At 37.5% G+C, this 13,100-nt stretch overlaps 1 long non-coding RNA gene across 1 annotated transcript; it reads left to right on the forward strand.

Annotated features, from left to right (window-relative positions):
- The first annotated feature begins 9,397 nt into the window (after positions 1–9,397).
- Positions 9,398–12,177, forward strand: LOC110879287. The gene is made up of 3 exons (XR_002558601.2): positions 9,398–9,583; positions 10,139–10,414; positions 10,505–12,177. It is a non-coding gene; the product is annotated as an uncharacterized LOC110879287 (long non-coding RNA).
- The last annotated feature ends 923 nt before the right edge of the window (positions 12,178–13,100 follow it).

Genomic DNA, 13,100 nt, shown 5'->3' on the forward strand with positions numbered 1-13,100 from the left:
TTTTAACATATTTATCTTTATTGGATAATCACTTCATTTATAGTTATAGGTATGACGAGTAATGGATCTCTATATATGGAAAACTGTTATTCATAAAACTCTAGATTTTGAAGATAGAGATGGATATGGAGATTCCGATGAACAAAATAGAGAAAATTTTCAAAATTTGGATTTGAGAATAAATATGGAGACCCACATATAAAAGCTCTTACTTAAACTAAAATTTAATTATATCACATTACATACCTCTATGTTATATCATATCACATCATATTGTAGGTCCCTTTTCTCGGAGGATCGAGAACAAACCTAAACCTTGTTATACAAACTCACTAGCGAGTGCGGAATCCAAGCTAGCGAGCAAACCGGGATGATGCAAGAACAAACACAAGAACACACAAGACTTCAACGATTAACACCACTTGTATTAATGCGTAGAAAGTTTCCGGTTACAAGCACAATGTTTACAATCAGTTTGCAAACCCTCAAAGTGTGTGTGTGTGTGTTTCAGACAGAATGCTCTCAACTTTCTTTCTGTCTGTCTGTGTGCATCTCTGTCTTTCACACTACACTGCATGGGTATATATATACCCAGCCTATGATGTCTGGTCGAAGGATCCGATAGATGGTCCGAAGGATCATCTATCGAAGACAAGTCACTCGAAAGATCAGCAGGGACCTCGAAAGATCACCTTTCGAGGTCTAAGCATTCGAAGCATATCTTTCGTGCACCTCGAAGGATCAACAGTATCCTTCGAGGCTATCCTTCGATACAGACATACATACTAAACATGTTCCAACTGTTGGCCAAGTCAATCCGGAGGATGGTTGACTTGGTCAACTTACAGACTACCGAGGACATCGTTTATATACAGACCGAATACAGACAAAGTACAGACACAAGTGCACCAACAAACTCCCCCTTGGCTGTAGCTTTGTCTTTATCTTCTATAGTTGTAGACTCGTCTCGAACTTCGACGGTCTTTGGTCTTCGAGTTACCAAAACTCTGATGTCCTTTCAAGTCTTCAATGTCGGAGGATCTTCAAAGTCTTCACGTCTTGAAAGCAGAGAGTGTATCAACAAACTACCCGTATCATGTAGGAAGTGTGTTGACAAACTCCCCCTTGGCATAAGCTCCACCTTGAGTTATGCTCGTGAAATACTTTAACTTTATGAAGTGAGATCCTTGTGGTGTTGATGATGGCCAGCGGCAACTCGATCATCTTCATCAGTTGAGTGCCTTCACGTTGTGTCTTCATCCCGAAGCTTGTCATCGACCATGTTCTCCTAGCCTTTAGAATCTGCACATGTAAGAAATCTAAACGCATAATGAGAACAACTGCTTGGAATATAGTTAATCATAAACAAGTGACACACGAATGGCCATGTCACAATCAAACACCGTCCGACAGTTTGAAAGTTTAATAAATTTGTCAATTTTAGTTTAACTTTCAAAACTTGCAAATTTCGACCGTTTATGAAGATTTAGTCAATTCAGTTTTCGTTCAGGTTTCAGGCAACGAAGACTCGAGTTCCAACATCGTACGATCGAAAATAAAGTAGAAAGAAAATCTTTTTGGCTTTTATAAAGTTTATATTAAAACAAGCCTAAAATCTTTTTGGTATTTTTGAAATTAAAAGACAACAATTTAAAATCCTTTGAGTGTTATCAAACGACATCACCGCTAATGTCGTGCTGATATGCACCAAACGATGAAACTGTTTTAAAAGAAGAAAACAATAAAAGTTAAGCAGTAAATAAATAAATATATACAGACATTCTTTTTGCGAGTTTCGAGGGTAAGGGAATCATATCAGTGTACGGTCATGCCAAAACACTCTTGTTGTTCAGTTAGTTAACATTAAGATAAGCATCCTATAACAATTATCGGTATTGTTGTCCACTTAAGCTCAACTTATCAGATGTAATCATGGCGAGGGGATACGTTAAGGTATGATTTATACTTACCGACCGGTGTTCATCCACATCACGACACATTCCCGTATCAAGGTATGCACGAGAGTTCATCTTACCGGTGAGTATACCGATTATCATCTGTTTGACCGTATAAGTTGTGAGATACTCACTTATTTTGATTTGAAAACAAGCCCTATGTGATATAATCACTTATTGATGAGGAACTTGATTTTCGTATGCATGAGGGCACAGGTGCAAGTCCGTGAACAGGTCAGTACTTCCGTACAGCAGAGAGACGAACTTGACACCCGGATAAATGTGATATTTTTATCACTTATTTGATTTGGACATGTGATTGTTTATCACTTATTGAGGTCGAATGCAGTATGTAATATGTACACGTATGTATAGTATCATGGAAGATCTAGACTTGCGTCCCCGTTATTTTTCGGTAAAAGATACAACCATGATACCCAGATGATAAGCAGCATAAAGACCGAATATCTCAGAACCTCGGCAATCTATCAAACGAAATTTCGGTACTAAGACCATATGCCAATGAATGGTTCCCACCTGATCTTCAGTCGATTAAGATTTATATCACCCTGCACACTTTAAAATGAATGTGAGCCTACCGATACATCTTATATAGAGCTGCTTATCGTTTTGCATTTAAGGTTTAAAGAGATTTGGATAGACCACTGATGTACTATCATTTTCTCTTTTGCTCGCCAGGAAACTCATTTTTGTTTTTCTATTGTTTTTGTGTTTTTGAAATTTTTCGATGTTTTTGGATTTTCAGATTTTTGGATTTACTCCCCCTAAATTCAATAAACTAAGATAAATTTAAAAACACAAAGATATTTACAAAAATGATTTTCTGATGTTGGTTTACTCTTGCTTGACCTTAATGCCGTTTACCAAAATTAAGTTTTATCAGAAAAGATATAACAAATTTTGGAAAAGTGAGTTGGCATGTCGGTAAGCGGTGCGGACCATGACAACATTGATGTGTTTCATATTGAAACAATCACGTGTGAGGTGATATCCGAGATCAACGTGTCAGGTCAAAGAGTGCTGTTCGAGATAATAATAATTCACAAAGTAGTTTAAATATCGACAAGTATAGAAGAGGTTAAGAATTTAAAGGCGTATCCTGCAACTGTTCCGTGCATTGCAATGAATCTAAGTACTCTCCCAACTGGATATCCACCCGGTGTGGACTTCAAAGTCGAATTCGCAACTACTGAAAAGTCTCTTGACAGCAATAGAATCGTAAACCTCCGGGTCCGGCTGGTCTTCCACATTGTACCAGCGAAGGTCTTTGACTTTCTCTTTCAGAAATGGTGTGCGGATGTTCAATCCATGCAAAGGCATCGGCACACATTTCACTTCATTCGTTCCTGAGGACCCGATCAAAAACCATAATGACCAAAATTTTGTCACGTTCTTCATTTGGTCGAATTTTGCACCATCATTCAACCACATTTTCTTTTTCTTTTCTTTCTCTCCATCAAAGGCAACAATTTCTTCTGTCGCCTATCTTGTGCAAGGACATTCCACTATCAATAATCCTATGACTATCGATAGTTCCTCCTGGAACTTCCTGCACACTCACTCAAAGATTAGTTGGAGAGGGGGACCCAAGCCTTCATAGACTTGGGTTGCCCCTGAGAATCAAGAAATGTAATTTCAACTTCCTGATAATTTTCAAGCACAACACCTCCTCCTGAACTTTCACCTGATTTAGGTTTCCAAGTTTGTTTTTGTTTACCAGATTTTTGTTTTTGTTTACCAGATTGTGTATTATGTACAATTTCTGGTTTTAATGGTTGTGACAAACTCGGTTTCCGTTTAACCGCCGCTTCCGGTTTTAAAGCCTTTTCGATCACCTTTACATTTTTACGTCGTTGTTTTGTTTCTTGTTCTTTAATTGTGCGTTTATCACGTTTTGGAGAAACAGGACGACGTTGTGAGTGACCTTGTTCAGAGGGGGTTCTTTCAACAAAATTTGGTTTGGGCAAGTTTGTGCAATCTTTAATGATGTGCCCAGACTTCCCACATTTGAAACAAGTTCTCCTTTCACCAAACTTAGGAGAATTTGTTCGACTGGCAGATGTTGAACCTGTAGAACCTGAGGTACTTGCTCGTTCATCACACCCGTTTGTGTGTTGGGTGTAATTGTTATCGCTGTTTCGTTTCAAAATCTTGACTTGTTGTACAAAATCGGTGTTTGATTTGTTTTCAAAAGTCTCAATTTTGTCCGTACCCCTTGATGCTACAAATTTAACATCTTTTGCTTTCTTCTTGTAACGAGCTCCTTTTGATTCAACCTTAGCCTTTGGCTTTGGAGCTCGTTGTTGTTGTTTACCCTTAAAAGCAATTGGTTGTTGCTTTGTCGGTGATTTCTGATTTCCAAATTGTTTTCTGATTTCAGCCTTTGGAATTGGATCACATTGAGTTACAGTAACTCCAGGGATCGTCTTTCCCAAAAACTTGCTTGTGTTATCTTCAAAAACTTTATCCATCAAGGATGGATTGACATTTTTAATTGGAAAATCATTGTTTGAATAAATTTTAACATCTCCGACCAAAGTGTACAACAAATTATTGCTTTTAACAGCAAACACACTTTCTTTGTCATTCTTGACATCTTTGACAGGATTTATCACTTTCTTGGCAACAGGTTGCACGACAGGAGTAGGAGGATCACAAAGAATATGATTCTCAATTGGAATTTCTACTCCTTTCGCCTCATCAAGTGATTCATCCTGTTCATTCACATCTGATTCATCATCTGAAGAATCACATTCCTCAATAGTTGGAGGACTTTGATTTGAATCACATGATGACTTTTCTTTGTTATCAGATGAGCCCTCCGATGAATTGTCCGGTTTGAACCCTAGGCCAGTAGCGAATTCCTCAACATCAAGAGGCACACTGGGTTCATACCGAGGCATTTCCTCTTCATCGGGCATCTTGGTATAGTTGTTCATCAAAGGGGGCAGACATTTCTTATATCCTATCCCCTTCTGATTTCCTTTCGGTTGTTGAACCTCGATGATGTGATCAAGCACAAATTGGGAGTTAGAATAACTATCCAATTTTTGTTTGATCGCATCATGCTCGCATTGGGCAATGGCTAATTGCTTTTTGGTTTCCTCAACAAGGTTGATATAGTCGTTAATACTAACTTGTTTATGATACACAACTTTGTTCAATTCGGAAACACTTTTCTTTAGAGTTTCAATCACAGTTTTAAACTCCTTTTCGTTTTGAGTTAACGCCATGTTTGCCTCTTTGCATTTGGCCAGTTCAATTACCAAACTTTGATTGTGACTATGAACCGTTTCAGATTCACGTTTCAATTCATCACATTTAAGTTTCATATCGGCACAATCACTACATATGCTAGGAGTTTTAGCTTGAACCTGACTTGTAGAATCTGTGACATTATCCACAAAGGCAGTCTGAGAAGAGAAAGATCCATCTTCAGTGAGAATCTTCTCCATTTCTTTCGATGTAGCATCAGCTTTCTCGATCAAGCCAGATTTCTTGTCAGCCTCATTCGACAAATCATTAGCTTCAGAATCAATTCTTTCATTCAGATTGGATTCTTCATCTGAACTGCCACTGTATCCTGAACTGTCATCATCTTCCGAAGATTGACCATCATTGACATTCTTGACAATCTCAACGTAAAATGCAGTTCTTGTTTGGTCACCGTTTCCCAACTGTATATCCGTACCACAATCGACGCTTTGGTCAAATTGAGGTTTTGTTGTGGAAACTTGAGGTTGAGGTTGTGGCTGTGTTGGGACAGGAATGCACGACCTCGGATCGAATTGAGGTTGTGAAACAGCTGTTGACTGAGGAAATGGAAAGGAACTCGTATTGGACACAAAAGCAGTTTGAAGCTTCGGTTGCTGAACAGAACTAGAACTAGCTGAAGGACCAAAACCAGGCAAATACATTTCTGTGTTTTGAGGAACAAGAGCTCGCTGAGCTTTCCGGATTTCTTGGTCATTCTTGTGTTCCAGCTTCTCAATGAATTCATAGATGTTGACTGTATTCAGAGTACCCGTATGCTTCAGCTGCTCAATGAATGAACCCCACTTTGGCACTTTGGTGGTAGAGCATCAGCAAAACGTGCTACCATTTCCTGTTGAGAGACACGAACACCACCAGAATACACCTCACACATCAAACGGTAATACCGAGTAATTATATCATTTAGGGTTTCATTCTCTAAAAATTGAAATGATTCAAACTTCTTCTTCAACAGATCATGACGTGTCTTTCTGATAGCTTCATATCCTTCTCCTCTCGCTACTACAGGATTCTGTATGTTTTGATATTGATTCAACAGCAATCCCCATTGACTTGCACTTATTGATGGCTGTGGAATCATACTCTTTGCCCAATCTGCAATAGAGGTTAGTTCTTGAGTATGTTGTGAGTTCAAACTCCAATCCCAAGGACTTGTACAATTCATTTTTGTAAAATGCCACTTGAAAATCTACACAAACACAACTGTTAAGTGCAAAACAGATAAGAACCGAAAGATGCAACCTGTTCGAAAGATCAATACTTGTTCGAATGATCAACAAGGTTCGAAAGATCCTTGTTGAGTTTCGAACAAAGACTTCGAAGGATTGACTTCGAAAGATTGACTATACGAAGGATCCTTATCTTTCGAAAGATGATTTCGAAAGATTCTCCTTATCTTTCGAAGATTGAAAGATCCTTATCTTTCGAACAAAGGTCTCGAAAGATGACACTTGTTCGAAGAATCAACAGTGTTCGAAGGATCACTGTTGATGGCTCGAACAATAATCTCGAAAGATAACCTTGAAAGATTCACCCAACACGAAGGATCCTTATCTTTCGTAATGAACAGTAACTCGAAGGATGTATCTATCGAAAAGATTCCTTGACTCGAAGGATAACACACTGACTTCGAAAGATGTTCGAAGGATGGTTATCTTTCGAATCTCCTTGATCGAAGGATGATCCTTCGAGCTCGAAAGTTATCTTTCGACGGTCTGACACAAGTACAAAAGTACTGATGGGTTGGTGAGAAAAGTGACAGGTTGGTGTACCAACTTTCGGCAGAAAGGTATGTGCAGACACGACTTTTCACCAACTTTCAAAAGGTTACCCAAAATGGACACCCTTATCCAGAAAATCCGGTCACCTGAACACACCGGAAATATTGCCGGAAAAATCAAAGTCACTTAAAAACAAGTTTTCAAGTTACCCAACCCAACCTTGAACACTCCCGAAGGTTTAGAAACCGTTTTTCAGTTTAAACAAGCAAGAAAACCACCAAAAACGGGTGCTAAACCAAGTGTTCAAACACACCAAAGATCTTGAACAACACCCGGTTTTAAACAAGGTAAAGAGCCAAGCTCTGATACCACTTGTAGGTCCCTTTTCTCGGAGGATCGAGAACAAACCTAAACCTTGTTATACAAACTCACTAGCGAGTGCGGAATCCAAGCTAGCGAGCAAACCGGGATGATGCAAGAACAAACACAAGAACACACAAGACTTCAACGATTAACACCACTTGTATTAATGCGTAGAAAGTTTCCGGTTACAAGCACAATGTTTACAATCAGTTTGCAAACCCTCAAAGTGTGTGTGTGTGTGTGTTTCGGACAGAATGCTCTCAACTTTCTTTCTGTCTGTCTGTGTGCATCTCTGTCTTTCACACTACACTGCATGGGTATATATATACCCAGCCTATGATGTCTGGTCGAAGGATCCGATAGATGGTCCGAAGGATCATCTATCGAAGACAAGTCACTCGAAAGATCAGCAGGGACCTCGAAAGATCACCTTTCGAGGTCTAAGCATTCGAAGCATATCTTTCGTGCACCTCGAAGGATCAACAGTATCCTTCGAGGCTATCCTTCGATACAGACATACATACTAAACATGTTCCAACTGTTGGCCAAGTCAATCCGGAGGATGGTTGACTTGGTCAACTTACAGACTACCGAGGACATCGTTTATATACAGACCGAATACAGACAAAGTACAGACACAAGTGCACCAACACATATACTATTATATAATATTATATTGTATCTTATCATGCCATATTATCTTAAGTACATTATCATAGGATATGGTTGTGTTATCCTACACAGTCTTCTAAATCTAGGATGAGTAGAAAGACAATGAATTGTAAAATATACTACAATTGATTGTAAAATATAACATAATACCGCCGATGACAAAAGACACAATTAGTCGCAAAAAAGACACAACGACGAAAATAAAGAAGAAACACGATGCCGAATAAAAAGATATAGTGATCTAAAAAAAGTTCTAAAATCTACAAGCTAAAAATTTAAAAGGAAAAACCCAAAATCTAAGATGCTAGAGTTCAACATAGTTTTAGGAGACTGCGCATTTAAACGTTTTCCCATCTATAAAACGGATATTATATTATAGTTATAGCAATTTATATTATATACTATTAATTTGAAACATTTGTATGCATATTTGATTGTTATTGATCAAATATTTGTTGTAAGTTGTGCTTAACTGTTTGGTTGTAAGTTGTGTTTAAGTGGTTGTACCTTAATCAAATATTGGTTGTAAGTTGTGTTTAAGTGGTTGTACCTTAATCAAATATTGGTTGTAAGTTGTGCTTAAGTGGTTGTATCTTAATCAAATAATGGTTTCATTACCTTGCCAAATTCATTCTGTTTTGTATGCATGTGTGGTTGTAAATTGTGAATAAGTGTTTGTACCCTAATCAAATATTGGTTTCATTATCTTACCACGTTCAGTCGGTTTGATCCATTCAAAGTTGTGTTGTTTTATTTGTAAATTATCATTATTTATAATAATTTAATTAATTTAGCCAAAATCTTGTATAAATATATTTTGCAACATATTGATGCAATGGTCGTTTTAATGTATGCATTATGGTTTGTATAGTGGTAATGATATATATTATATATAGATTACGATGAACCTGTCAAACGAGAAAAAATATACATGGGTTCATCGTAATACGCGGGTCCTAGATCGACTTAGTTATTTTATTCTATGTTTTACGTTTCGGTTTAATTTCTTCGCATTAACACCGCAACTTCAGTGTCCGGTGGTCGCTGCCAGTAGTGTGGCATTAGTGCTCAACCTCGCCACAACGCGGGGTGCTTAATACTAGTTATATTAAACATATATAATGGATGAATATTATATTATAGTTGTAGTAAATTATATAAGAAAGAACTATATTAAAATTCAATTTAGTTAGTTATTTTATTTATTTTTATAAATAATATTTAACGATGTTGTTGTTTTTATTTTCCTCTACTTTATTCACTCTATCATTTTATTTCAATTTTTTTTTTGTTTCATAAAGAATATTCACTCTATCATTTTTTTTATTGGTATCATTTGTATTATCCTTGGAATTATTCACTCTATATATACTTGTTACCTTCTGTCGAATACATATATAGCGCCGTGTTGCACATTAGAAACCCTAGCTGCACGAACATACTCCTGTCATCCCCCCCTCTCAAGTCGACCAACCATCCGAAATACCACACCGCTTTCAAGATCGATGTTGACATCATTTCCGGCGAATCGTTCTGGAAAACACGACTCTCCTCCGCATGCCATAACGTTAGTTTAAGGTAATTACATGTTTGTTTCGTTTTCTGGTTCCTTCTGATCTTGAAAGGGTTTATTTGCGGATTTGAATGTTTATCTAGAGAACAAAAGGATCTGGAGATGTACAAAAAATTTAATTGAAGTTACAGTAATGTTTTTAGTGCTTACTTGATTTAACTGAGCATTGTTTTGTTAACAATTAAGAGTCAGGTTTCTGTAGAAAACACTCTAATTACTATAATAATCTATGTAAGCATAACGAATTTACCATAACATCTTAATTGTGTTTTCATTTTTTCTTAACTCAAGTTTTCTACTTTTGTAAAACACATCTATTAAATAAGGATGTAAGCCAGGGAACATTTGAGTGGTGGGTGATATTTCTTTGTATATATACATATGAGTGGTCGATGAGATATCTATACATTGAATCTGTATAATCATAAATGCAATCTTTCTTTGTTGGCAAATTTCTTAAAAGAAAACACAAAGATTGATGTGCTATTTATCTTTCCTGGGATCGGAGTATGAAATTTTTATTTGAATCAGATCCACTGAAGAACGTTTCATTGAATCAGGTTTCTACTTGACAAGTCCTTATTCAGAAGAATCTTCTGGATCAACACTAAGTAGCTAAAAAAGCTTATGGGTAACGGCTGCGTATGAAGATTACACTGGGGATTTACATATTCAAGGACACATTGAGGGATGGTCATAGATGGGTTGGAGGTTGCTAAAGTAATTCCAATTGACCATCCAAGAATAAGACTAAGCTCATGCACTGTCTGCAAAGTGGTTGTGGCACTTTGTGTTGCTCACCTACAAATGCTTCAGCCGTTGAGTTGGATGCACAGGTAGTTTCATGTTTGGCGTTGATTTACATGTTATTGAGTCGCACTTGTAGCAAGTTAATTGATTGCTAGTTACTGTCCGTTTTTTCTCAGGCAAGAGCCGTGTAAGGAACATTATATCTTAGAAGATTATACTGGGGATTTCCATATTCAAACACACATAGTGGCCGAGATGGTTTGCTTAGCTCATCGAAGAGACGGGGTTCTGGTCCGCAGTAAACTGTTTCCCGAGCTAGTAAGTAAAAGTCAGGTAGACCAGCTTCGGTCGTAAACTCAAAACTAGGGTCAAAATTAGCTAGCAAGTAAAACTCAGGTAGACCAGCTTCGGAAATATATAATTGCTTACTTGCTAACACGAGGCGGACTTCCGTAAAGATTACTGACAGCAATGCGATTGAACTCATTCACTGTCTGCAAAGTGATTGTAGCGTCTTTTGTTGCTCACCCACAAATGTTGCACGCGTTGATTTGGATGCTCAGGTAGCTTAAGAGATTCTATATTGCTATGGCAAAACACAATGTTACGAAGTGGTCAACGCACTGGAAGGAGTGAGTCAATGGGGGGAGAGACGGTTTGTTCAACAAGCTTGAACAATCTTCCTTCTCGTAATTGTCTTGCTACAAATGCAACCATGTTGATTGAGGCCCGATACTACGGTTTTTGTATGGAGTCAGATGCAACCAACTCTGCAAAGAAGCCGAGAGGAAAGACATGGTGAATTGGTACAGGTGTGATTGTCTGGGGCCCATTTTTCCATCTCGATACCATTGTGTCAAATGCCATGAAACATTCTTCACGAGTGTTGAATTTGAAAACCACAAGAATTCTACTTGTAAAATCAAACATGAGGTTGGTAGCAGCTTTACTGTCACCGAGTCATTGTCAGAGCCACTTTGGGGGAACACTCATCATATGATAAGGCGGCTGATGATGGACTTATTGGATATGGAAGCTGCATTACCTGATGGAGCAAGAAGACGTTCAATGGAAAGCCCCAAATGGAGGTCTGCGTGGTGTGTGTTTGTTAAATCTGCTACAATAATATACGAGGTATGATGTGTTCTTGGTTAGAGGTATATTAGATAAATTACATAAATCGTTTGTTGTCTGCTAAACTAGCGGAAGTCGTCCATCAAAGAAACTATATAAGACCAAGAAATTCCTGATTACAAGAACATCAAAGTGATCGCATCACCCGTTCCAATAAAGCCATGCCATCATGAAGATCGTGAACCATCACTTATGGCAAGTTAATTGATTGCTAGTTAATTTTTCTCAGTTGCTGGCAAGAGTTGTGTAATTAAGCAACATTTTATCTATGATGATTATACTGGGGATTTCCATATTCAGACACACATAGTGGCCGAGATGGTTTACTTAGCTCATCGAAGAGAGTGTGTTCGATAAGCAATCATTCCCTCAAGGAGGTTTACTTAGCTCAAGGCTGTCTTCTCATGCAGTTGGCAACCTTCTTGAGGTGCATGATTTTTTCTGTTGTTTCAAAGACGTTATTGGATGGGAAGAGCAAATTACATTTGAAAAGCTTGAACAAGAGCTTCAATGTCCTTTTGCAAGACGGGGTTGCAAAATCACCAATCCTTGGTAATTCTAGAGATGTACAAAAGAATATTTGAAGTTATATACAGTTATGTTTTTAGTCCTTACTTGATTTAACTGAGTGTTGTATTATTAACAATAGTAATATTTAAGAGTCAGGTCTCCGTAAGCATAACGAATTTACCAAGATATCTTCTTTGTGTTTTCATTTTATTACTCAGTTTTTGTACTTTTGTAAAACACATCTATTAAACTTGGATATAAACCAGGGAACATATGTGTGGTGGATGATATTTTTTTGTATATACTTACGTATATACATATGAGTGGTGGATGATATATCTATACATAGAATCTTTTTATAATCATAAATGCAATTTCTTTTTGTTGGCAAATTTCTTAAAAGAAAACATAAAGATTAATGTGCTATTTATCTTTCCTGGGATCGGAGTCTCATATTTATTTGAATCAGATCCACTGATGAACGTTTTATTGTCATTAGACACCAACGTTATTTACAAGAATCTTGCTGGATAAAAACCAAGTAGCTAACAAAGTTTCTGGGTATGGACTGCGTATGAAAGATTTTACATATTCAAGGACACACAGAGGGATGGTCATAAATGGGTTGGAGGATGCTGAAGTAATTCCACTTGACCATCCAAGAATAAGACTAAGCTTGTGCACTTCTGCAAAGTGGTTGTGGCATTTTTTGTTGCTCACCAACAAATGCTTCAGCCGTTGAGCGTTGATTTACATGTTATATAAGTCACACTTATGGCAAGTTAATTGATTGCTAATTAATGACCGTTTTCTCTCAGTTGCTGGCAAAAGCCATGTAAGGAACACTCAGATACCGCTGCATTATGATAGAACCCAGAAACCTAACAAACGTAACTCATAGATTTAACGGCTGGAAACTTAAATATTGTAAGATAGAAGACCGGCCCGATTCGAGATGGGTTAATCTCCAAGAACAAAGGTATAGATACCCATTTTAGATAACGTAAACATTGACAATTCTCAAAACTAGGTTAAGAATGTGCATACCACCATAATTGAGATTGCATATGTTCGATGATTATTTGCTTATCATGGATGCTAGATCCGTTATTGATTCTCGCCATTGAA

This window comes from Helianthus annuus, chromosome 9, assembly GCF_002127325.2.
Source record: "Helianthus annuus cultivar XRQ/B chromosome 9, HanXRQr2.0-SUNRISE, whole genome shotgun sequence".
Taxonomy (NCBI): Eukaryota; Viridiplantae; Streptophyta; class Magnoliopsida; order Asterales; family Asteraceae; genus Helianthus; species Helianthus annuus.